At 34.9% G+C, this 26847-nt stretch overlaps 2 long non-coding RNA genes across 2 annotated transcripts; one reads left to right on the plus strand and one right to left on the minus strand.

The window, feature by feature from the left end:
• The first annotated feature begins 1491 nt into the window (after window positions 1–1491).
• On the plus strand, window positions 1492–12230 carry LOC136856330 (uncharacterized). Its single transcript, XR_010858310.1, has 3 exons — window positions 1492–3203; window positions 3637–3700; window positions 5648–12230. It is a non-coding gene; the product is annotated as an uncharacterized lncRNA (long non-coding RNA).
• An 8477-nt stretch (window positions 12231–20707) lies between these two features.
• LOC136856331 (uncharacterized) lies at window positions 20708–26380 on the minus strand. The gene is made up of 3 exons (XR_010858311.1): window positions 26332–26380; window positions 23762–23843; window positions 20708–23343 (listed from the first exon to the last, which is right to left on the minus strand). It is a non-coding gene; the product is annotated as an uncharacterized lncRNA (long non-coding RNA).
• Window positions 26381–26847: the final 467 nt, after the last annotated feature.

A 26847-nucleotide genomic window follows, 5' to 3' on the forward strand; every position in this document is an offset into this window, starting at 1 on the left:
CGCCTCAGTGATCAATTATTTTTCAACAAAGGTCGGTATTAATGTCAAGTAGACTTACTATGTATTTAATATTTTGTATAATTAATAATTACTCATTAAGATAAATATTTTTAAAGGCTATTGATATATAAATTTTCAGTCTTTATACAACTAAATAATTACATTTGAGATTTAATACACTGTACTTTTAATTACTTTAACAGCAGATTATCTTAATTCAAAAGCATTCAAGTCACATAACTTACAAAAGTTGCTAGGGTTCATTTTGTATAGTACTTCTATATTTGGTTTTAACGAGTCTACAAATTAGCCTTAAAGCCAAAAGTGGTTATTATTCATATTTTAATTAATTCTGGGTGACGAACAGAGAAAATTTTGACTGAGCAACTTAAGATCATAGACTTTATCTTAACTATTTGCAAGGTACTGTCATTTACTCTGTATATCATTATCTTAAGCAAATCCTTGAAATGATCTAGTTCTGGCGCCCGTGTGTGCTTTTATAATTAATAATACGCATTCTGAGACATATTAATCTCCACTCCATCCAAAATTACTTCAATTTACACGTGTTTATATTTTAGACCTTTCTTCCATGACCAGTGATGAAATAATCTTGCTTTGCATAACAACTTCCAAAAGAAAGGTTTCAAAAAAGGTATATTTTTTCATAAAAATCGAAGTTATATATACTTAACATATATAAATCATAATTTTTTATTTAATTTAGTAACTGTTGCCTGATCAACGGTTTTAATAATTACTGATGCTCTATTTTTAGATTTGAACAAACTTCTACAATCCGTCGACCTGCCTCTGTTACCAGACATTTAGCAAAATACCTTTCAATATTTCTCTATTTTAAAGTAAAAAAATAACCATATATGATAAACATTATAGCTGTATTGTATGTATATAAAGTATATTTTATATTATATTTGTTTATTATGATATAAAAAATAGTTATATAATCAAAATTTTCCTGTATAGACAATAGTTATTTACTTCAAAATGCCCTAATTCGAAAAACTGCTATTTAATATTTTAAAATCGATTTATTTTAGTAATTTTTAGAGATTATGATGAACAATTTTTATAACAGCAAAATACTAATTTATTTATATTTATTGTCATATAATTTTGATAAAATCTCTTGTATCTTACGTGAAATCGAAGGTTAAATAATCGGCATAAACATAAAAAGTTATTAATTATTATTTATAATTCGTTTTATTTATTTTAGTTATTTAAAATTTCAATTATTGATGTCCTTTTTAAAAAAACGAGCCTAAAATTAAATTCGAAAATGATACGAAACCGCTAAATAAATTATATAACTAGTAAATTAATATATTAAATATAAATAAATAATATAATATCACCGAATTGATGAATTATTTTAAATATAATCATATATAATTCAAAATATGAAAATTAAATTACCTTTAGGCTCGTTTCCCTCAACCCAAAATGTAAACAAACCATGTGGACGAAAGTGACTGAAAATGTCCGAAGTTCTCATCAGAAATCGACCCATTATTCGATGGATATAGCTGGAATACGCACCGTGACACGACATAAGGGTTCTATAATGTCTATTTAACTGTTTTTATATTGTATCTATTTAATAATTATCGTTTTTATCCATTAAAATCGTAAGATAAGTCAAGTGACACTTGTGACCACATCAGTCATCAGCCATATTGGTTTTTGTCTTCAAGTGACGATTTTTCTTCCATTTTACCAATTTAAAGCGTCAAAATGTCTACCTTTATTTAAAATTTTAGGTTAAAATAGTCAGGAATTGATGATTCCGTATTATTTTAACATCGGCAGCATTCCAGGTTTCATTATGTCTCAGGAATGACTGAAAATGTATTGGAATTTTTAGTAGAATTTTGGGTCAGGGCACAGTCAGGGCACAATGCCCGAGGTTATCTTTATGTAAAGTGAAGGGGAAGGTCTTCAGGATATAGGATGTTAGATTTAATGCTAATTTATAGCTTTTAAGAGCAGAGGCTAAGCTATATATCCTCCCATTATTCTATGGTGTCATAATAAAGACTCGAGATTTCTCTGGATTCAGAATATCTTAAGGAATGGAAAAATGGTGAGATTTAAAGCTAACTTTGTTATAATCAACTAACATCATCAACTTTGAATGTATGGGGTAGCCTAGGGCAGTGGTTCTCAACCAGAGGGGAATTTCATGGTTTTGGGGGGGGTGGGTGGCAAATTGTGACCAAGGATTTTTAGTATTATTGACATATCATTTAGAATGCACCTTTTGAAGTAGGCAATTTCGGAAAGGGGGTGGGGGTAACATGGTGAAAGGGTGCATGAGGCAAAATTTTGAGAAACACTGGTCTAGGGTATTGAAAGTAATCTTGGATAAAAAACATTCATAAAAAGATTATGAATATTTTGAGCATTGCAGCATTTGTGTGTATGTCCAGAGAGGCTGATTTTGGTGTTTTATGAAAAAAAAAATATTGTGTGAGGCCTAAGTGGACCTAATTGTTCATAAACCATAGGCAACAATGCCCATTAAAGCCATAGCAGCACCTAGTTGCAGCAATGCTGTAATATTGATTTACAGCAGCTGATCCTCATCTGTGGGCCATAATAAGAGTTACTGCAGTGAAGCTAAGGTTAGGCTAGAGGGAACAATGTTTTTGTTATAGTGCAGGAATGTAAGTTTACTAAAAGCGCTTCAAACGACTGTATAACGGACACATTCACCCCATCCCTTCCACTATAAGCAGCGAGGGAAGTCCACTTTAAGTTCCTCAAACCTAAAGCAGAGCTGAAGTGTGAATAGAGTCTAGGGATACTTTTGATTAGATGATTTAGAGGCCAACTGGTGTTAGTGGATGGTCTTGACAGGGTCTTTGCTCAGTCCTTTCACCACATAAACATACTGTGGCGTTTGGCAAGATTATTAGCTATCAGATACTGTTCTAGGTCCAATCCTTTAATCAGTGTTAGGATTAGTATCAGTTTGACCATATTGTAGGTTTAATATTAATATCTCAATGAGAGAACAGATTAGGTTGAGCTAAGACTGTACTAATGATCTTGTTTTTGCAGGGTGTCTGGTCGTTGCAAAGGATGAATCGTGGCAATCAACTGCAAAGCAGCTTGGAGTAGGAACAGGAATAGTATGTGACAGTTATCGTAATGGGCTCTGTTACTGCTGAATGGTAAGAAGTGTGTTTATTGCTTATTCAGTATATAATAAAAGATAATGAGTCAAGTGGTTTATATATAGTATACTATCTGAAAAATCATAGATAATACAATTTAATGTAGGTAGTATTTCTGTTGACTGATCTCAAAAAATTAGGGCTCGGTATCAGAAAGGCATTGCGCATAATGAAGATTGATTTCGTGCATAAATCCTCCAAGCTTTTGCGGTTGAAGTTGAATTAATTTTTAGTTTATTGGGCAAATGTTGGTTTTCTCACAAGATTCTCTGAATAAAAAATAACTGCATCTAAATATATATATCTTTATTATCTCTGAATGTCCTTCCAGATTATATATCAGTTTCTGAACATTTGGGTAATGTGGGCTTGAAATTTCCTTCCTCCGTATTGCACCACCTTTATTTTATCATGAAAATGTCATTTTCAGACTGTGGCCTGATCTGTAGACTGAAGAAATGGTTGGTGATCTACCCTTTTTGAGAATGCAGGAGGTAAGATTCCTTAAATTTTTAAGCTATATATAAACATCAGTTATTTTAAGTTTGAGATTTGTTATGATGGTAACATTAAAAGCCTATATGGTAATATAACTTAACAATTTATTCACTTTAAACTTCATTAAAGCCTGTTGAATTGGATTTTAAAAACTGCTCTTAGGTCAACTGTGAACCCTTGGTTCCTCAGCTTCTAGAAGTGCAAAGCCATAGGTCCTAAGAAGACCAGTACAGTTGTCCCAGTTAGATCTGTGGTATTATCCCCCCAAAGACTTGTAGCCCTCTTGCTCATGGTGGGCTGTGCCAAAGAGCACTGCCAAAACCTAATTTGCATTGCTTGTATTTCTCTAATACTACTTAAAAGGTACTACTTGTGAAAGTAGCTAATGCTTTCCTGACATTTTGTTTTATCATTATCATTTTTATAATTTTGAAGCATACCATCTCATGAGTTTTAAATACCAGATGGATTCAGATATGATTTGTAGAATTGTCTACAAGTAAACTGATTGGGCAAAATGAGGTATTTTAGGTGAGTGATGAAGTCTTATGTAGTATGAATGAATCTTGATTAAAAGTTTGCCTCTAGGCCAAGGATTTAACTTTGAAAGTTACTCTTCATTACTAAAGCAGTTTAGAATAAGTTGGAATTTGGGCTTTTGAGCAACAAGTACAAGAGATCTCCCTTCAACTTGGCACTGCCCTGGCTTGTACGCTGGGTTTTTAAAGCCTAGATATGTAGGTACACCTGGGAAAAGTTTACCAAAATATTGATTGACCAGTAAGCCTGAAAAGTGTTCTGATGTAAGTATTTATTGAAGAGGAGGTGAAACATCTCAGGAAATATAAAAACTGTCTGAATGAAACCAAAATACAGAAGTATGGAGGTTGGCATTACAGAAGCTCAAAGTATTTCAGTTAGGATTCTGAATTATGGTCTGGAAAGGAGTGAAAATGATATTTAATCTCAACACTTGCAATTGCAGTCGGAGTGTGACCTAGGGGAATAGAGTTTACATTTTGGTTTGGTACGACAACAGTAGTCTTGATGTTTTGTCGTTTCCCTGACGATCTTCCGGCTCAAATACGCTATCCAAAATAGTCTGGTATATTTTACAAGTACTGTGAGAGTGAATTACATATTACTCTTCTTAAATTGACTTCGCAAAATAGGTTTCTGTACCTGAAAACTTTCAGACAAGTTGCCGTTTTTTGTTCATATAATTTTTACCAGATTCTAGAACCCCTTTGGGGGTAGTGCTGTCAGTGCACCTCATGTGGTGCGCTGTAGGCATTACTTAAGGTTCTTTGCAGCGTCCCTTTGACCCCTAGCTGCAACCCCTTTCATTCCTTTTACTGTATCTCCATTCATAGTCCCTTCCTTCCACCTTGCCATCCACCTTCTCCTAACAATTATTTCGTAGTGCAACTGCGAGGTTTTCCTCCTGTTGCACCTTTCAAACCTTTCAGCGCTGAATGACCTCATAGGTCCCAGTGCTTGGCATTCAGCCCAAATTCTATATTCCTTCCTTCCTTCCAGATTCTATGAAATTGTTGAAATGGTCTTGAATAGGTTTTAGCAAGACATAAGTAATGATGGTGGTAATAATAATGTTATATACAGCCAGAGAATTTTCTTTTTATTTAACTGAAAGAATTTTACACAAGAATTATCATTTGCTTGTTCTAGTCAGATTCAATTACACAACAGGTGTCGTAGCTTTCACTAAACATGATTTCCGTAAGGTATCCTTAGTAAAATTACAGTACAGATGTTCAAACACAGGTCAAGAAAGCAACTGTGCCCCACTTTGTAAAAGGGACCTTGTCTAGGATGCTTAGAATTGATTTATTGTTAATTATGACCTCATCTTAATACCTTGTAAGCAAAAGGCCAGAATGTTATTTGATTTGGTTAAACTAACTTGTTCCTTATCTTTTCAGAACAATGTCTGCAACTGTGATTACCACCCAAGCATCCTATCTGCCCATGTAAGACCTCGGTAAGCCAGGCAGTGGTTATAGAAGACTTGTCAAGCAGACTATACCCCCACCATTCTTAGAATGCAAGGACAGTAATATGAATCAAATGAAATCTCTCAAGATCTGAGCACAATTTGAAATTGGAACCACCATTGTGAGGAGCCAATGGGACATTCACCACCATAAATTGCAAGTTTTGCTCTGAAAGAAGATGTCTGAAAGAAGATGGAAGCTTTAAGAGACACCTTGATATTTTAATGAAAATTGTGTAATTTGCCAGAAAGTAATGGTTTCTCGTAAATATCAACTCTCGTGTGTAGGAGATTTGAAGTTTTATGTGCTTGCAGAAGAAGTATGCCCTCTGTCGCAAATGTTTGAATTAGTGTCAGTGAACAATTTAGGTTATAATTCTATAAATGGGGTTGATAACCATCCCTTCTCTTAGGGTTAAAACTGGAATAGGGTCAGGACTTTTTATCATATTATGTAGTTCATTACAGATTAGGATATATAGTTTATTTATACAAATATCTTATCAGTTTGATAATGTCAGCTAACAGGTGACTCAACACGTTAAATCTTTGGTTATGGTGCATTGTCAGAATCCAAACATAAAGTTATTCCTTGCAATTTTAAACTCTCAAGTCCATCATATCACTTTTGTGAAGTTGCCGTAATAAAGTAGAATTATTTTGGTTTAAAACGACATCAGAATGAGTACATAAAATGAATAGAATGTCATAAACAGCTTACAGATTAAAATGTGGCCTATCACAGCTCTGTCCTTAGACAGACAGGACTTACAAGGGCAAATTGACAGATGTTAGATACTGTAGAATGCAAGTCGATTTTAATGTCTACATTTTTGGGTACTCCATTTTATGCTTTAACCTAAGTCAGTAGCAGAAATATCAGGCATCAGTCAGTCTTATGTTACAGGATACAAATATTTTCTACTGTTCAGTTTGTTGGAAATCTGGCTATTTTGATACTTGATATCAGAAGTTCACTGTTCTTAATTTCAGTTTCTGTATAAATGGCCAGTAATAATATTTAGTAGTCTCTCATAGTTTACTGATTTAGAATCTGTTAGACATTACTTGCATAGGACTGATAGCATTTTTGTCGTAAATACAAATGATTCTTAAGGTTGCTTCACTAGTGTCAATCAGATATTGTATTCTTGAAATAGCTTCCAGGTGGGTAGGAACTTGTAGTTAAAATGTGTTTTATACTAGAATTAATCCTTAGTTTGCTTAAGTCATTGAATTATGTCAAATTTAATTTACAGTATCTAAACAGCTTCTAGAATTTGCTATGATATTATGCAAGCGTTGATACTTAGACACTTTGATTATCCAGAGGTTTGGTTTAATACCGTAGGAATATCACAGACCAGAGCATTTACCCATTTACTTTTAGGCTAGGAAATATTTCAGAATGTATTTTACTCTTTCGTTGTCACTTTTGTTTACTGAAGGAGTACTTGGCATTATTGCCAAGCAATTAAATGGTGCTGTTTTAACTTTGTATTGTACAAATTTTGCTGTGAGAATAATGCATCTTGCCTAATGTTAAACATGAACTTAATTATAAGTTAGTGTTGTAAGTACTGGAGAGTATCATGTCGAGAACATTATTATCACGGCATCTCTGCATATTTCAAGACACTGTTGGCGTGTGGAGGTGCCGAGTTGGTGTGCCACTTTAAAGCAGTTTGGTTTTTTTAACAGTTGATTGTAGGTAAATGATTTAGTAAGTAGAATAAAGTTTAAAGTGTTACATTATTTGGGGTTTGGTCATAGTGACTCTAAAGGGATTTGACATGGCTGTTTTTTGGTGAATGCGTGAGTTAGCAATCTCAGATCTGAGAAGGGTTTATACTTCTTATGCTCTGTTGCTAGATAGACTTTCAGGAAGGATTCAAATCCCCTTGAACACTAGTCTTCAATATTTTCCAGACTCTTTTTATAAAGGGAAATTCATTTCTTACTGGCTTAGTTAGAACTGCTATTATTAAGCGAGCCAAAGGTACCTTTCTCCTTGTAAAGTCTTGTAAAGGGATTGATTTCCTCTGATGTAAATTGGGCTAAGGCTAGGTTGAAGAAGTTGAACAGCAAAGTGGGAAGACAGGGAATCGAAGGGAATTGTAATGGTCAGTGGATTTTTCTTATAGGTATACTTGCCCTAAGAATGATAGTGAATTTCAATAATTAATTACAATAAATTCTTAAAGAGTTTTGAGAAATTTTAGAAGTCCAGACGTAACAGTGTCTTGACATACGGAGAAAAATATTTTAAGGTCAAGGTATGATTTTCTTATTGTTAACATAGAATCCCCATTGATTTTTTTTTAATATTGTTAAAAATTATGCTTAAAAATTGGATAATGTGAAAATTATTGTAATACCAAATTGTAAATTGATTAATTGTAAAAGGACTTCGGTATTCAGCTTTTTGCTCAGATTTCATTAATCTAACAACATTGTTTTTAAGCTCGAGAATGCAACTATTATCTTTGTAAGTTCTAAGCACAAAAGGAAAGCATAAGCATTATTTTATGAACACTATAGGCACCAAGAAGTTCAAGAAAATTATCACAATACCCAGTGTCTCTTCGTCAAGGTACACCATCTTGATGTTACAATCTGTTTGATGAGTTAAATTTTCAGACGTGGAGTTATGCAGATTGTTCCCAGGTATCTGAGATAGCAAGATTTCTTTTGCAGTATTTTTTAGATATAGAATCTAATTATATAAAAGATATTTATCTAAATTGTTATAGATAATTTAGACATTGTTCCTGCTTTGGTGCAAAATTGTGGTAAATCTTTTGGGTGCAAAGTTATTTGTGTCAGTAAATTTTTGAGGAAATTCTTAAAGTTGTTTCAACAGTTTTAAGCTGTTCATGTTAATACCATGATTTAAATTTTGATTTCCAACATGAATTGTAATGGTTTGAGTCAAATTTTTAGTTTGTGTTTTGTAATGCGATGTCAATTTAAGTTTCATCTTGCTTTGATTTTTGAGCGAAGAGCCGTTATGCTTTTGGTGCTGAGAACTGAAGCAGCAGTGTCTGTGAACATTAATTTATAAACATAGAAAGTTCATTGTTCATTATTAAGAGACGTAAGCTGGAGTACCGAAGCCCTCATATATGTACACTAGATAGCATTTTGGAAAGACTTAAAATAAAGAACCCCCCTGTGGCCAGCACTGCAGTGCCCTGAGAAGGGAGTGTCCTCAGTAGGAGGTGGTATAACCATTCAGTTAACTCTGGAGCCAATTCAGAGATCTATTTTCTAAGTTTACAACTGATTGCCTGGGCAGGAATAAGCCTTTATTTGCTAACCATGTGGTTTCCCAGATGTGCAATTCCATTTTCTCTGTCTTTGAGGGACGGTTGGACCATCTCAAATGTAAAAGATGTTTAGGGAGTCCAAGGGGGCTGCTGTGAGGTTTACTGCTGGTACGAGTCTTTGTTCAGTTCATTCACACGGCTGTATTTGTACGTAAGCAAATGCCCAACGTGTATTCTTATGACCTGGTGTGGTAATTATGTAGAGTTTTACTGCCAGAATGTTTTTCAAATGGTATTCAATGGCCAAAATACCCCTGTGATAATGTGAATAGTTAACATTCTTTTATAATTTTGTTATTCTGGTTTTAAGCAAAAGGTTCTGATGCATATATTTTCAGATAGGGATACGTTAGTTATTTCCTGAGACATTTAAATCTGAGATTGCCTCATTTTCATCTTGGATAATTGACTAAAATGGCTTTATATAGTTTGATGTAGAACTACGATATGAGTGACTTCAAAGTATTCTATTATTTTATATATTTTTGTAGAAAAATTGTCATTTCTTGGAAATATTTATTCTGAAGTTTCACATTTTACCTGGGAAGTTAATTATTTGAATCCGTTCTTTGACATTTAATGGTCAAGTTTTTGTAAAATTGATATATATGGAAGGTCTTAACTTACAGAGAATCATTCTGCCACGATTAGAAAGATTAATACTTTGGGGAAAGAATTTATCATTTTTGCTGATGCCTGATTCACAATGGACATAGAATAGGTTCATATCCCTTCAGATGTCTGAAAAGGTATAAATCAAGTGTATAACAACATTTAAAAAGTTCAAAGTCATCCCTTTATGTCAAGTGTACGACAACGCCCTTGATTATATTTTGGACGCATGCCTTTCTCTCGAAAGGGGGTACCAGCTCGTGGCTCAAACGCCTTCTCGTCTTGGGCTGGTCACTTCATTCGTGTACTTGACATAAAGAAAGGAAAAATATCACGATGGCCGGGGTCTTAGAGGTTGTGTGAGAAGCCTTACGAATTTATAACATCGTCAGCAATTAGAACAGAATGGGTGTTTTAAATATAATTGTAAGAGTTAATGATAAATGTACATTTGTCTTAGAGAGGGCAGAAATATAGTTGATGAGCCTATTAAGGGGCACTGTAATAATCACCAAATACATTGCTAAAAGGCGTACAGTAATGTCAGTTTCATAGTTACGTGAATTATCCAGAATTTACCCAATGTCAAGGTTAGTTTTAAGAGTAATGGTTTTCCCTACCATGTAAAAGAGTGAGGAAACTGTCCTCATCTACGTTTATGATTGAAGGCAAATTGATAAGCAATAATTCCTCAGTCAGACAAATCAGACCTTGGTCAGATTGGGTTGAAGTAGATAGCGCGGATAAGCAAGTTTCCTTTCCGCGTAGGGGTTACGCAAATATTAACTGTGAGTTTTTTAGGTGTTCACTTCAGATGTTATGGTTCATTAATCTTAGGTGTCTGCCATTTTCCTCGCAAGGTTTATTGCCAACGAAAGTGTTAAATAGGTAATTTTATTCTGCGTTTGGTTTTCAGAATCAGAGATACACTGCATGTGTCCCAGATGTGATGTGGTTATATAATGGTGAAGCTGTTTTCAAGAATTTCAAGGTTTGGAGTATGTGATAAGATGTTTGGCTATCTAACTTTGTGGTTGAAACTGTGATATGAAATTGGTTTAGTTTTTCCATTGCTACAAAATTATTTTGAGTGGTCTCACTGTGACAGTAACTTCAGAATTCACTGGAATGACGACTGATTCTACTTTTAATGTACCTGATCTTGCAAGATATCAGTGGATTTGTGCTAGTGTTTTCCAAACTTTGATCTGACAGAGCTTGAGAAAGATCAAAATTTACTATTTTTACACAGTTATGGCTTTCAGGAAGCCCAATGAAGATATGTACTTAAGAATTCAAGAGGTCTCTTTCATAATGGTGGTTTTGGTTTCAATAAAGTCTGATCTCATGATTTGCAATTCCAAGTATTGGTTCACAGTGGTTGAGTTGAAGATTGAAGTTTGACATTTATAAGCATTGTTGATGATAATACGGTATAGTTTGGTTGTAGGAAGCTTTAATAAGAGTTGGTAACCAGTGTTACGTTCTCATTTCTTAATAGTAAATTTTGGTGTATAGTACAAGAAATTTTGAATATGTCTACTTCGTGGTTTTAAAAGTCAGATTATGATGGTACTTTTGATTCAGCAAATATGGGATTCCTAAAATGTTCCTTTGTGATGGTTTAGTTTTGAACCAAGGAAAAGTTAGGTTCATGAAAGTGGAGGATCGATTATGGAAGAATCAGTATCTGATAATGGTTTTATGCAGTAAGAAACTGTTTATTTGTGGATAACCTGGTTTTCCGATGTTAGTGTGTAAAAATGGATGTATATTTAGATGTCACGCGGTGACAGTGGTTTGGGAATTCGGCAAATTGCTGGTGAGTGGAGTTTGGTAGTCGGAAATCACTTAGTAACTGTGGTTTGGTATTCAGCTACTCGGTAACAGCAGAGTTTGACATTATACAAGATTGTTAATCTCACTACTGTTTTTTATTTTGATCCAGGCTTCAGGTGATGTTTTGGGATTGTCATTAGTTGCATGATGGTAGAATTCAAGATTCATCAACAATAATAACAAAATTTACAGTGCAGGATACGTCAACTGGTGTTTGAATGATGTCTGGGGTTCAGAAGACACTTGTTATTGATCAGTTGAGCTTCAAAAAGTCATTGTTCATACTAGAATTTTAATTAGAAGGGCTTTTAGCGTGTGATAGTCTCCCTAAAGGAACTCTTTTAGCTTGTAATGCAATTTCATTTGCCATATTTATGCTATGTTTCCACTTGCATGTAGTCTGTTATTTTGCGATTGCTTGGCCCACAAGAAGTCTGTTTAATAGTTGTTCCTTCAGGAAATCTGTTGCCTTTGATACTTTGGGATTTTAGCGTCAGAGTTTGTGAGTTTTGTCTGAAAAGTCTGTGTGTTTGTTATATTCTTGATAGAAACTGTTTTGAACGTGGAAGTGTTGTTAACTTATAATTTTTTTGGCCAGATAATCTGTTAGTTCAGGATTTTTTTTTATATAGAAAGTCTCTTAGAGACATCTATTTGGTTGTAAAGTGTTCTTTGCCAAAAAAAGTCTTAAGTTTACAAATTTTCCAGCTGTGAAATCTTATTTATTAGGAGAGGTTTTGCTGTTAGAATTCTGAATTTTTGATTATAATCTTGTAAAATTTTTGTCAGATTATAAGCTCATGAATTTGCATGAAATGTTGATTGTATTATAATGTCTTGTATTTACTTATGAATTTTCATTTTTTTTGGTACCATTTTAGTTTTGATATATTTTTAAGTAAATCTTCATTTTGAGTTTTTTCAGGTTAATTTAGGCATGCTTAATTGCTGTTAGAAAGTAGTGTGTGATAATCTTTTGCAGGATTTTTTATATAGAAAGTCTCTTAGAAAAGATTTTGTCTTTGCCAAAAAAAGTTTGAGCAAATACCTGTGAAATCCTGACTTTAGCTAATCATCTAATTCATGAATTTTTGGATTATAATGTCTTGTATTTAGTGAATTTTATGCTCAGATTATTTTGCAGGCATGTAAAGTTTTAGTTTTGATATATTTTGCATAAATCTTAAATTGATCATTTATCAGTTTTAAAGTACCAGTTTTTATATTTTTGTTAAATCTTGAATTATTTTGAGTTTCTGACCAGGTTAATTTAGGCTGGAAACTATGCTTAATTGCTGTTAGAAAATAGGGTGTTTGTTACTTAACTGATTTCTCTTATTTATCAGAAGGTCTGACCTACAATGTATCTGTTAAATTTTCTTTTTGTAAAAAGTTTGGGTTTCAGTAAAAAGGGTTTTAAAAGAGTTTTATGCCTGAGAAGTGTCTGTTTAAAGAGCTTTGTGTCCAGAAAGTGTGTTTATTGGAAGAGTTTTCTGCCCAATGTTTTAATTCTTGATAGTTTTGTGCCCACAAAGAGTGTCAGCTCAGGGTAGTAATTTTCAAAGAAAGTGTGTCAGCTTAGGATAGTGTTTTTCAAAGAAAAGTGTTAGCTCAGGATAGTATTTTTCAAAGAAAAAATGTTATCTCAGGTAGTATTTTTCAAAGAAAATATGTCATCTCAGGGTAGTATTTTTCAAAGAAAATATGTCATCACAGGTAGTATTTTTCAAAGAAAATATGTCATCCCAGGGTAGTATTTTTCACAGAAAGTGTGTCGTCTCAGATAGTATTTTTCAAAGAAAGTGTGTTGGCTTGGGAGAATTTTTTTTGTCTGGAAAGTACGTCAATTTGGGAAAGTCCTTTGTGGGAGAATGTATTAGGTGAGTTTTTCGTTTTGTTTGGAATCTGTTCCCTCATATTTATTTATATATATCCTTTCGCTATAACCTGTCTGTCTCGGCTCACTGATTTCCCCTTGGGGCCATGTTGAGTTTATGGGTTGACTCTTATGGGCCAAAAATCTTATAGGTTTGTGATTTTTTGGGTACAATGTCTGTTGGATTGCGAGTTTTCGACCCAGAAGGGGTCAGTTTGCCACTATCTTTTCTTAGAAAGTTTATTAGTGAGTTTTTGCAATGGAGGTTTGCTCTTTGGGAGAAATTCTGTTTTGCTTGGAAAGTGGAGTTTGGTTGGCTGTAAAGTTCGACATTTTTGGAGTTATTCCCTCAGACATTGGAAATGGTTTTAAACGTGTTAGCATGGAGTTTTTTATTTTAATTGAATGATTGATTGTTGGTTTTTCCATAAATATATTTTTCTCGTGAGTGATTTTATTTAGTTCACATGAGGTTTTTGCCAAAAATGTTTCAGTTAGGGCAAAGTTTTCTCCCTAGGTAGTGTCACTGAGGGATTTTGCACCTAAAATGGAAATTTTTTTATAAAGAATTAGGATTTCAGCAACTCTGGAAATGTGTAATTAGTTACTGGAACAAGAATAAGCATCTGTTGGTTCCAAACTTTTGATAACAGGAATAGGTTGACAGTTCTTTTTGTAATGAATATTGATTGTTGTAGAATTTCATTATTCTTTCAAAACCTTTCAAGAAGTATGTGATTGTTCTAGAAGGAATAAGATGAAAGACCAAGATTTAGAGTATCCTGAATGCTGACCAGAAAAAACAGGCTTTAAAGTTATTGGAACTTAATTTGACTTAACTTTTTAAAGGCACGACTTCAGATAAAGTATTGAAATCAAAAGCAATGAACTTTCCTTGAAGTTTTTCCTAACCAGTATTCATATTGTCAAATTGAACTCGGATTTCATTATTCTGTAGCTTGCTTTTAGCAATCAATGCAAAGCCACGGTTTTTAGTGTATTGTAGGCTTTCTGTAGTGAGCATTTGAAAATGTTATTTTGATTTATAGGCCTGCTCTGGTGAGCAAAATGAAATTTTATTTTTCACATTCTTATTACGTCGTTCAGTATGAGACTGATTTTTATATACAGGCAAATTTTTTAGTCATGGTTTGATAGGCAAACCAGCCGAAATTTCTGTAGTCTTACATTTGGTGAGATTACGAGACAAAATTCTTAGTCCTACAGCCCGATACAGAATTGCAATTGTCAGTCTTGTAAAACCTGCAATCCGAAAGATTTTAAATAACACCCAAAGGAATGTTCCAATCAGGTGCTGGACATTCCTCCCTAATTACTCGGCAATGGGGTGAGTTTGTAAGGCGTTATCGCGCTGACCCTAAACCGGCCTGGTGTTCCACGTGTACGGTGAAGGTTGACGTTAGTCCGACCTGCTGCCCTGCTGGGGGAGGAAGAACTCGGGGCAGGAGGACATTAGCTTTGCACGTCTCCGACCATTTACCCGACTCAATCACTTACATTGAATGGTGGCGTTAGGCCTATGAGGCGAACTGGTGGTTTTTTCAAGGGGGGACGGGTGCCGCAAGGCGCGCTTTTCCCACCAAAGGCGTTTGGGTCATTTGTCTGCTTTTGGGCGGATGGTATGTGTCATGGTGTAATTAAGTGCTTTTGTTGTAACTAAGACTGGAGGATGACTTGTCAGTTTAAGTAAATTCATTGAATTTTGTTGTTTATTTGTTAATTTCCTGTGAGTTTTCTTGTTCAGAAAGACATCTGTGAAGGATATTGATGAATATTCATACCTGCCAACTAAGTCTTATATTAAAAGTCATAGAATTTGATATTAATTTATTAAAAAATCATTTATAATGAATCTCAGTATGATAAGTCTAGCTGCGCACATTATCCAGCTAAAATTTTGCACTCTTTGGTGCAAATAAAATTGCCAATTTGATTTAAATTCAGTAAAAAAAAAGTTAAGAATTATGCAAATTTGTGTTTGAAACATCGAGTCTCATAAAATTAATTGGGTCTAGTAAATGAATATGTAATCTAGCACTGCAATGGATGTTTATTAAACCAATTTAAAGTCAAAATGGTTAATTTAGGTAATTAAAAATTCCAAAAGTTTCGTTTCTAAAGAATACTTTTAAAGTCAAATTCATAAAGTATTATTTTTAAGTCTAGAGAGGCGTCACAGCAAGATTTTTTGACATATTTCAACATTTTGCCGTCACATTTCACATCCAAAGCCAGTTATGGTGACAAAGTTAAAGTCTACCACTTTATATATATAATAAATATATATTAAATGGCTTGGCTTCAATTTTGTCACAATTATAAGCATTTTGGATGTAAATTTTGACGGCAAGAGAATACGCTGTGTAAAGCCTCGAAAACTTTACCAAGTTATTTTAGTCAATTCCGTATTGAAAATTCGTCTTTTCCTCATAAGTATCTCATAGAATAAAGGATAAATATCCATAAATATCCTTATTAATTGCTATTCATAAGTAACTTATCCAATAAACCTCGAAAATGAAGAGTTAAATCATCTAGGAAGTCGGGATGAAAATGGCTGGTACTCGAGTTTATTTATCATAATTTCCCCTTTTACGTCATTTCCATGAATGGTTCAAGACCCATTTTCTATTACAAGACTGTTTATAGATATATATAGGAAGACTTCAGGTTTATAGATATATAGACAGGAAATTCTGGCCGTTAAACCCTACGGAAATTACACTCCAGGCTTCATAAGACTACGTGTATGTCAGCCATATGTATGACGTCATCAAAGGCTTCGTTCGTCGTAGTGGTATTACCTCCCCCTACCCCCTAGGACCCCCCCCTTCCGTCTTTTACATTTCCGATGGTCTACTGTTCGTCAGTAGACAGAGAATGGGAATCAGAAAACGGGAATCCATCTTGGAATGGCTCAAGGGAAGTAAATAAAGGCAGATTCCTGTTTGGGTAATGAAGTTGTCATAGAAAACGGATCTTTGAGACGGCTTCGTAAACTGGCTGGGTATAACACCTCCTACTGGGGGCATTACCCCCAAAATTTGGGCACTGTAGTGTTGGCACCAGAGGGTATAAAAAAATTGTATTTTTTGTATTTTAATAAAACGTCTGATATATTCATGGCTTTTATTTCGTCCATATTTACAATTTAAATATTCTGAGGTATCTAAACAGGAGTCCTATGCATCGATTACCTGACCTATTTATTGACCTTACAAAGGTCATAGCTTTTTAAGGAAGGTCATTCTAATTGTGGTTTTCCTATTTAAAACCTCTATATACTATCTTGGGCTTTGATGCCAAATTTGGGCATTTATTTGAAAATTAACAGCTTTATTTTTCAATCATTTTTTACGACTTTGAACCTCGTTTGTTTTTGACTTGAAACTTCAGGTTTCACCGGAGAGAGAGAGAGAGAGAGAGAGAGAGAGAGAGAGAGAGAGAGAGAGAGAGAGAGACTACATTGAAACACTGTGAGATTAGTAGAGGAGAGAGAGCTTGAGAGAGAGACTACACTGAAACACTGTAGAGAGAGAGAGAGAGAGAGAGATAGAGAGAGAGAGAGAGAGAGAGAGAGAGAGAGAGAGAGAGAGAGAGACACTGAAACACTGTAGATGAGAGAGAGAGACAGAAACAGAGAGAGAGAGAGAGAGAGACTACACTATGGAACATGATTGTAGCCTACACTGAAACACTGTATGAGAGAGAGAGAGAGAGTACATGGAACATGGGAATATTGTATGGAAGGAGAGAGAGAGAGAGAGAGAGAGAGAGAGAGAGAGAGAGAGAGAGAGAGAGAGAGAGAGAGAGAGAGAGAGAGAGAGAAAGTACACATATGGACAAAACAAAACACACACAAAAATTTTAGAGAGAGAGAAAAAATTCTGAAAGAGAGAGAGAGACCAAAAGAGAGACCCGATTCTTACAACAAATACAAAACTCTTCCACTTGGAAGAAGAGAGAGAAGAAAAATAAATTTAGCAAAATTCTTTTTGTACACATATGGACAAAAACAACGAAGTATTACTTTTCGAACTAAAAGGCATTGCACACTCCACTTTTCATCCGCCTTTTTACGCTTTCGTTAAAGTACGAAAAACCAATCAGTTTTTAAAAGTGTCTTTTGAACAGAAAACAGAATATTGACTTTAGGCCACAGGCCAAGCACTGGGACCTATGGGGTCATTCAACAATGAAAGAGAAATTGAGAATAAAATGGTCTGAAATTCGTACCAGAAAAACCTCTCAGTTGCACTATAAAAAAAAATTATGAGGGTGGAAAGAGACTATGAATGGAGGTACAATAAAAGAATGAAAGGGGTTGCAGCTAGGGACCGAAGGGATGCTACAAAGGACTTAAGAAATGCCTACAGTGCACCCTAAGTTAGCGTCAGAACCAAGAATAGCCCACGAAGTGTCAGGCTTTTTAATTCATGTACGTTTCCTCCCCTCTCATCTCGTCCTATGTTTGTGTGGGACCTCAAATTTCTTTGCTCTGCAATTGAGTGAATTGCTTTCCTGTTCTGAGCATTTTTCAATCTCTATATTTAATGGTTCCTAGCCTACAGGAAGTTCAAATTGACACGTGTCAGTCTGATCTATAATAAGGCAATCAATAATGGCTAATCTCTGTGTAGAGTCATCTCCAAAAAGTTACAAGAAATAGTAGACTCTATAACAACAAAAGTACCTGACAAAGTATCAGCGGATACCAAAAAGACTCTCTATAAAACCCGAGGACACTTTAGAACGACACAAGATTCAGAGTCAAGACAATGGCAGGTACGGTATACCAGAAGTCTTCGAGACAAAGGAACAGAAATGACAAGGAACCTGGGAGCTGGTATGCGAGTGGAACCTGGTATTAGCAGCAAAGTCAGACAGGAACATCTTGAAAAAATTCAAGCTAGAAAAATATCCATACATCAATTTATACTGGGCATTTATTGAACCGGGTACCTGACAAGCTTTACAAATGGCATTACAAAGGTAGAGAGTGCATAAAACGTAATTATAAACCAAGGAATGAAGACAGTGTCAGGTACACCAAGGGAGTTTAAGTAGGTACTGGTGTCCTTCAAGGATTAGCACTGGGACCACCACAGTTCATCAGAGCAAAAGGCAAACTTACAGAGAAATGAAGAACGCAAGCTCCCTACGAGGACCTATTTGCAGAAACTTGGAAAAAAAGCATCTCACAATGATGTCTGATAGATGGAGTACTGGACTTAAGATGAATGACAAACGCAGAATTTGAGTGGAATATCAGATTTAAGCCTAATGAAGAGACGGCGACGTGACTTCTCGTCTCGGAAAAGGCAGAAATATTCTGTTATCTTCGTGATTCACTGTGCTGTGAGGTTGGTACAGTATTAAAATTGTTATTTATTCAGAAGATGAACCCTATTCATATCGGACAAGCCTACAAAAGGGGCCACCGACTTGAAATTCAAGCTTCCGAAGAATATGGCGCTCATTCAAAAGAACAAAGTTAAATGCGGAGTACAGGAAGGACTGAAGTGTTAAGGGATCTATGAATGTTGATCAATTCGTGTATCATGCTTTTAAACAGAGCAAAGATTAATAATGCACGAGTTAAAAAAAAATGGAGAGTCTACTATGCATCACAACCAATATTTTCAACATCTGACACTTCCAGTAGGGATGAACCATATAAAACAGTTTAACATAATACGAAATCCTACACAATCCTGTTCAACGTGAATATCACTTAATAAAAGTTCTATACGGGCCAAAACACATTACTCATATACAAAGAAGTCTGTATATGACCACAAGCATTCAACAGGTGTACAGGAAAATAGCAATACAGAAATACCACTCATTAAAAAATTAATATAAAGTATTTATAATTTAGTATGCAGGCCTACACTTTTTAGGACAAAGTTGTGGGTTAAGACTCTTGTGAACGTTCAACTTTCTAACCATCACATTCAGCAACAACCTGACAACTTTGCACATTAAAAAAAATACATAGCTGTAGTGTGGTGAATATCAGTCGATGAATTGCAAATAGATGAATTTCTGGTGGTTTTATCAACAAATTTTGAATACATGAATTTCCTAAATTATATTTTTCAATATACTAACATGAACTGGAGTTATCCGCTCACCATTCAGTAGACTGGCTGAAGTCTGCATGAAAAGCCAAGCCTGTATTGACAGCAATTCTCAACTTTTTATTAACAAATTGCTTCATAAAACATTTTACACTTGAACAAATTTCAGTGCTGTGTCAATAATTACACTGAAAATATATATGACATAGGTGGAACTGAAAGTTTTCAATCAATTTAATTTAGATTTCTTCTGTTGCTTGAACTGGGGGACATGAATATATTTGACTCTAATCATATATACTAATGTAATACCTTATATTGAAGTGTTACTTATAATTATTATGACTTGACTGAAGTTTATTACTAGAGATTTGAATTACAGTAGAGTAGAGTACTTTTGCAATGCCTCTAACAACCTGTTTACCTCGTTTAATAAAAGCAAGCCTATGAGATGGAAGACTATGAATGTAAACGACTGTGCATTAAGTAATGCTCGCCCATTTGTAATCCATAACTGTGCCTACTTTTACCTTACAACTGCGTGTTGTCATTAATGCAAAAAGGTGTCGAAGTTGTTGGTTACGTGGTTGGGAAAGTTGAATGTTTATAAAAAGCTTTTAACCCATAATATCGTCTCAAATTGTATACATACTATATTTCCTTTGCATTCTATAACCATGTGATTTGCCAGTTGTAAAACTGCTCTAATAACTGTGATATTGCAGCCTGCCAATCTATCTTCCTCTCAGAGATAAATGCTTAATATTAGTTTATAAATAGTTTACAATAGGCTTTCATTTGATCTGATTAATGTATCTTTGCATCTAGGCTACATTGTTCTTTATATTTATCAAATCAATTAAGACAATATACCAATTAACAAGGCATGACCTGCTACAAAAACATATATTTACAGTATTTTTGTCAACTTTGTACCTTCCTTTGTCATTTTATAAGATGTAAATCATTTAAGATTTGTTTGACAAGTTTTGGTCATTTCATAAGATGTAAATCATTTAAGATTTGTCTGAAAGTTGTTAAAACCTTTATACAGTCATTCTTCCTCTTCAACTTTCCTATTCTTCTTCTGCATTCTATAATTTATCTCTCTGCTTTCCTACACCTCAAATGATTTACTTCAGACCTTGCTTGTGTTTCTAACACTGCAATATTTTTAAAAAGATTCAAATAAAAATCTTATGCACCTTTTATTTTCATGGGAACAAACCTTTTACTTTTATTTGTGCTTAATTGCAGAGTGAGGACTGGACAACCAAACAAGCGCTTTAAACTCTCTACGTACAAATGAAAATTGTCTACGGAGAAATGTTTTGCCATCAGTGAAGCCGGGAGGTGGGAACTCACACTAAGCAGAGATATTTGTACCCAGAAATACTCATAATTCTTTATCAGCTCTTTTAAGTATCAGTAGAAAGTAACTCCGTTTTCTACTGAGACTTGAAGGATAATTCGAATATCCGAGTTGATTATAGACTTTAGGCCACAGGACAAGCACTGGGACCTTTGACGTCATTCGGCGCTGAAACGGAAACTGACGGTAAAAGGTTTGAAAGGCGTAACAGGGTGGAAACCTTGTTGCTGCACTGTGAATCAATTATCAGGAGAGGGTTGAGGAAAGTAAGATCGAAGAAAGAGAATATGAAAGGAGGCGCAGTAAAAGGACTGGCAAGGGTTGCAAAGAAGAATAAGTATATACCGTGAAATGTCAACTTAAAGTTAGCCGAGACTAAAAAAGAAAATACTGATATATGCTTGTATTTATTAAATACAAGCATTTAGTAAAACATAGACCACAGACAAGGCTTTGAAATCCCACAGGAGCTTCAAAATGGTTAGGACCTTCCAGTGAAGCCCATAAAACTAGTAACTGCTCTTCACATCGGTTACTTACGAGTCCAATACTGTAATATTTGCATCCTAAACTGTAACTACAGAGAAATCATCACAGATTTCGCTGACGGGGAACGATATGCGGAGAATGGAAGCCTGTACTTTCCTAGAATGTAGGAACAATATATCCATAATCGTTGGGTTCTTACGGAATGTCACCAATTGAGAAACTCGAAATAGGCTTCAAGAGAGAGGACACAGGCTTAAGCTGGAATTCTAGCTTGACTTATTGTCTCTAAGGGCCTGATAAACACTTTGTAAAAGATAAAACATTAGCAAATATAGAAGTAAGAAATATGTGCTAAAGTGCTTTGCAATGATATGAGTAGACAAGGAACATTAAGAAAGCAGTGAGGTCTAGCCTACAACATAACTAATTTTGCCAGTTAAACTGGCACCATGAACAAACAACTGCCACTTGAATTGGCAACATGAATGAATGACTTTAGCTAATTAATTTGGCAACATGAACGAATAACTTTGCCAAATTAATTTGGCAACATGAATAACAACATGAATGAATAACTTTGCTAATTAATTTGGCAACATGAACAAATAATTTTACCAATTAAATTGGCTACAAAACCAAACTATTTTCCCAGTTAAACTGGCACAAAGGTGAAAACGAACAGAACGGAAATGGTTTATAGGTACGAAAGATGTACTGAGCAGGACGACCAAGAGAGTTTTTACAATGGACAGCGGATAAAAGGATGCGACCAGCATCCATCCCACCTCAACTCATTTGGTATTGAATAACACACCATTCCTGACCATATTATCTAGGTGGAGTAGAGGAAGTTTCTGAACCTATGTGGTTGGAATGGCAGGAGGAAGAGTGTTTATTCAAATCTGAACTGTGTGAATAAACTCAACTTTGCTGAGAGAATTTCAAGAGACGTTTAACAGCTGAATAGCTATACAACCCTTCAAGAAAATAAAAGAAACAATGCATTTTGATGTCACTGAATCAAAACTACAATCAAAATGGCAACTCAAAGATCCTATCAGATTGAAAATTATACACTCATACAGAATAACACTCTTGAAAGCATATCAAATTTGAATGACCATTATCTTCTCCAACTAGGCTTTCAGGCACAAGCAAAATTAAAAACTCTGTACACTTTATACACTAATTACATTACTGAGAGATACAAGGATGTATCACTGCCAACACGGTGTATATATTTTCCCGATTTTTATATTTGTTACTTAACAGGTAAAGCCAGACTTCTTGGCATGATTGTTCCTAACCTCTGCTGCAATCATAGAATCATGTGATATCAGGCGACCAAATTATCATACTCTCAAGAATCTGTGAAGCTAAATAATATAACATACACAACGTGATTAACAACGTAGCCTAGGAAGTTAATTACACAGCATTCCTTACTTCAAATTAAGGGGAATACACTTTAATTTTACAATGAACACTCCAATGAATTACATTATCAGTATGCATCTGAAACTACCTGCCAAATGCAACTGGAATAAATGACACAAAAGGCACGTTTCCACTATGTAAATTCAATCGGCAATGCGTAACCTTCACGTTATAGTTTATACCCTGCTTGGAAAAATAACCTTAATTCTCATTTGTGTTTTCACACTGAGGATAACCATTCGTGTGCAATGACGGTGTATCCTAAAACCATTTATATCAGCTCTACATTATTCTAATGAGAGACAGTGAATACCCAGACATTAATAAGCAAAAGCGCTTTATAAAAATACACTCTGGGACGTATTCTTCAATCCGACGAGGCTTCCAGTTTCCGAGGACAGTATCAGAAGGGGGACCCTGTTTTTGGGGCCACTCAAGAGCCTGGAAATCTTGTTTATTAGGTGAGAATCTGTCAACTTGAAGGCATTTTCTTGTATTAAATCTGCTTGTCATGCTTGCATTGAGTGTGGGGAGGTTGATGCCACATGATTTCCTTCTCAAATCTACCTGCAAAGCAAAAAACATACTTTAGTATTCAATAATAGTCTGTCATATCATAATTATCTTTGTCAAAACTTCAAGGTGCTATCAAACTACTGCCTTTGAAGACATCAAGAGTTATAAATCTCTATCACCAATACTTAAGAGATCAGAAAGACACAAAAATAAAGACATATGTCTGCAGGACATGGTATGAGAGAACTGGGGAAAGGTTCTGAGGCGTCCGAGAAAAAAATGTTTCAAATTGGCAACTGATGGTTTGGCTTCGTGGGATAAAATTAAATATCTGGCTGTCTTATATCATGAGGTAGCTGCAGGCAGGATGGTCGATGAAAAGCTGTTGGGAAAATGGTCGAATGGGACAACTAACTAAGGTGGACACATGAAAACATGTACAAAACTCAACGCTTTTAATCATAATTACCTGTTTTAGCAAGAAGCAAAACTGCCTTGACTATAATGTCCGGAGATTTTTACGACAATCATACCAGGGACCATTTCTCATTCTGAAAGAAAAATATAGGGTCAGAACGAAGGCCAAATATGGGGTCAAAATGAAGGCCGCTAAACATATTTAATAAATGACTCCTAAAATATAAGGCATACATTTCCAAGTACAAACTCCAATTAGGATGGCCAGAGTGGCGTGGATATTTGTTATAAAAAAAAAGAAACTGTGGTTTTTGGGCACAACCTTCCCTGGAAAGAGGCCCAAATCTCATCTGACGTGTGCCTTAAAGCCAAAATGTGGACACCAACAGGATCAGATAAGATGGGGCACAAAAAAAGGATATTTGCGTGGGTTGATTTTTATTCGGAATGCCTCTATCATCAGTCAAAATTTAAAACTCAAAACTCTCTCTCTCTCTTTCTCTTTAAAAAGGAACATTTGAAAATTAACTTTGCGAGATTCCAGACTCTCAAAAACAAATTAATCACAAGCTCCTTGTGACTCAGTGTGTCCTCCAAGGATATCAACCAAGTATCAAGTTCATCCAAAGGTCCACACCAGGCGTCTTAACCCCTTCCAGACCTTACCACACTTACAAGCTGCCTCTGGGCACGTATACGTGCTGGCACGAGGCCAACTTAATTTTTACCTATCAACATTATGATGTTTATTCTGCCACAGATTTTTTTACTGTTTCAGCCTGAGCGAACCAAACTCACTCTGTGAACGAGCATATTTTATACTCGTTTAAAATTTACTTTTAAAACGTAGCTGCATTAATAGAATCGAAAATATTGCCTAATGTTCTGGCATGCGTTCTGAATGTCTGACATTCAATTCAGGGTAATTTAACAGAAGATTTCTGCATGGAGACATTGATTGTTAATAAATTTTCTGACTGAGCAATACATTAAAGGTGAAATAATAAAAGAAATTTACCATCTTTTGTTTGTGTTTTCACGCTCGTCCCAGAGGGACTGGCGCTAAACGCAACGCCCTCAGAGCTTTCCTGTAGAATTACCTCAGCAAATAAGCAGTTTTCAAGATACTGGAACCATTAATTGCTACAATTAGGGGAGACCAAGGTGGGCACCTAAGGTTTCTGGGTGGGGGAAGACACAAAAGTTAAATATAGGTATCTATCTAATTAATATAACCTAGGGTGGCAGGTCCTTGCCTGGCAAGGGGTCCTGGACCTTTAACTAACCTGATTAATGACACCGTAGCCTATACAGAAAATAAATGGGGTTGCAACCAGCCACATTAACTTAACCTAACCTTACTTTGGATGCCAGGGACTTGGCCAGTAAGAGGCTTTGGTCCCCTTGACCCAATATTTGACCTAACATAGGATGTCAGGCAATCGTCTGGTATGGTAGACATGACCTAACCTAAGTCAACAGGTCCTAACTTTGAAGATTTTAAATAAAACTTCCTTATACAGATTCTGAACTTACATAAGTATCATGGATATATTAGAATACGTCCCAGTAATTTTGCTTTTGTATTTTTACCCACCCAAAAACCAGTTTGGTAGAACTGAAGATCCTACTGCAGCCTGGTTCCTGCCAGTCGCCGACTGGAATATTTTCTGTCATTTATGCTGATGATATTAACCATCTTTCGTTAATAGTTTTACGTTTATGCCAAAAGTGCTTGTACTTAGCACAGCACCCATTTACCACATAAATTTGTAGTTACATAACCCAAGTGGTGTGGCAGTAGTCTTCAGTTTAAGCCTAACCCTAGTTCCCCTCTGCGGTCCTCAATACTGGAGGACAGCCTAGCCTGTGGCCTAAGGGATGCCAGTACCTTTAAACCTACTGGGCGTAAATTTCTACATAAATATCAGAAATATTAAAAAATCACTAAAATTTCAAAAATATGAAGACCTTACAAGCATATTGAAGTACGATTAAAAATTACTTTCGTAACCTCACTAGGCTAGGCCAGTGTTTCCAACCTGTGGGCCATGGGCAGTTCTGAAGGGGGCCACACCCCGAAAATCTTCAAAATATTAAAAAATGAAAATAAATCATTTACAGTAAATGCAGGCTGGTGCTTTCTTGCGTAAATGAAAATATATATATTCTGAAAATGGTTTATAATGACTCTATTCATCATTACCCAATCCTGAAGGGCAGTGGGCCATATTTAGGGGTGCCCAAAAACGGGCCACGCCCCCTTCAAGGTTGGACACCACTGGGCCAAACCTAACCTATAGCATGTAACTGATTGGTATAAAGAAATATATGGATAAATTTACATGAAATTAAATTGATATGGTGAAATATTCAAATAAATGATGACATTTTACAGATAAATGAATAAATATAACTAAAATCATTACCTATAGATATGAGGCCACTGTCAGCCATGCTTCATCTGTCAAGGGCAAAAGTTTAAGACGGATTTATGTCGTTATATAGACAATACACCGAATATTCGTGCGGTAAATGATGCAATAATATTTTACTGAACCTTATTATATATTACAACTTGTATAAAGAGGGAAAATGACTTAAATTTTGGTGAAAACTTACTACAGGTTTCAGCAGCATGGCGTCCGGGGAAGGAGTGGGTTACGAGCCTAAGTAAAAAGTCAAAAGACTCAAAACATACGTATTTTGTCACGTAAAATTATTGAATATAATAATTATATCTATAATTATTTATCAATTATTATTTTAAGATAAATAATTTACTATTTATATAGTCTATTTAACCGCTTCATAACATTTTACGTTATTTATTTTAGGCTCGTAGTCTTCAGAAAAGCACTAACTGGCAAGTTTCTGTTTAAACCGAATATTTAACCTTCAATTTAACGCTTAAATATATTTAAGTTTATCAAAATAACACCATAAATACTTTAATAATATATCTCTAATTTATCCTGTCGTATCTGGTATTGATTATAACCCTAAAAACTGATAAATAAAACCGAACTAAAATGTTATACAGCAACTTCCAAGATTTAGATAATTTTAAATTAGATATTTAATGTCTAAACTTTTTGAGATTGTTGTATATAAATTGCTTTTTGTCGATGGCATGAA

This window comes from Macrobrachium rosenbergii, chromosome 35, assembly GCF_040412425.1.
Source record: "Macrobrachium rosenbergii isolate ZJJX-2024 chromosome 35, ASM4041242v1, whole genome shotgun sequence".
NCBI lineage: Eukaryota > Metazoa > Arthropoda > Malacostraca > Decapoda > Palaemonidae > Macrobrachium > Macrobrachium rosenbergii.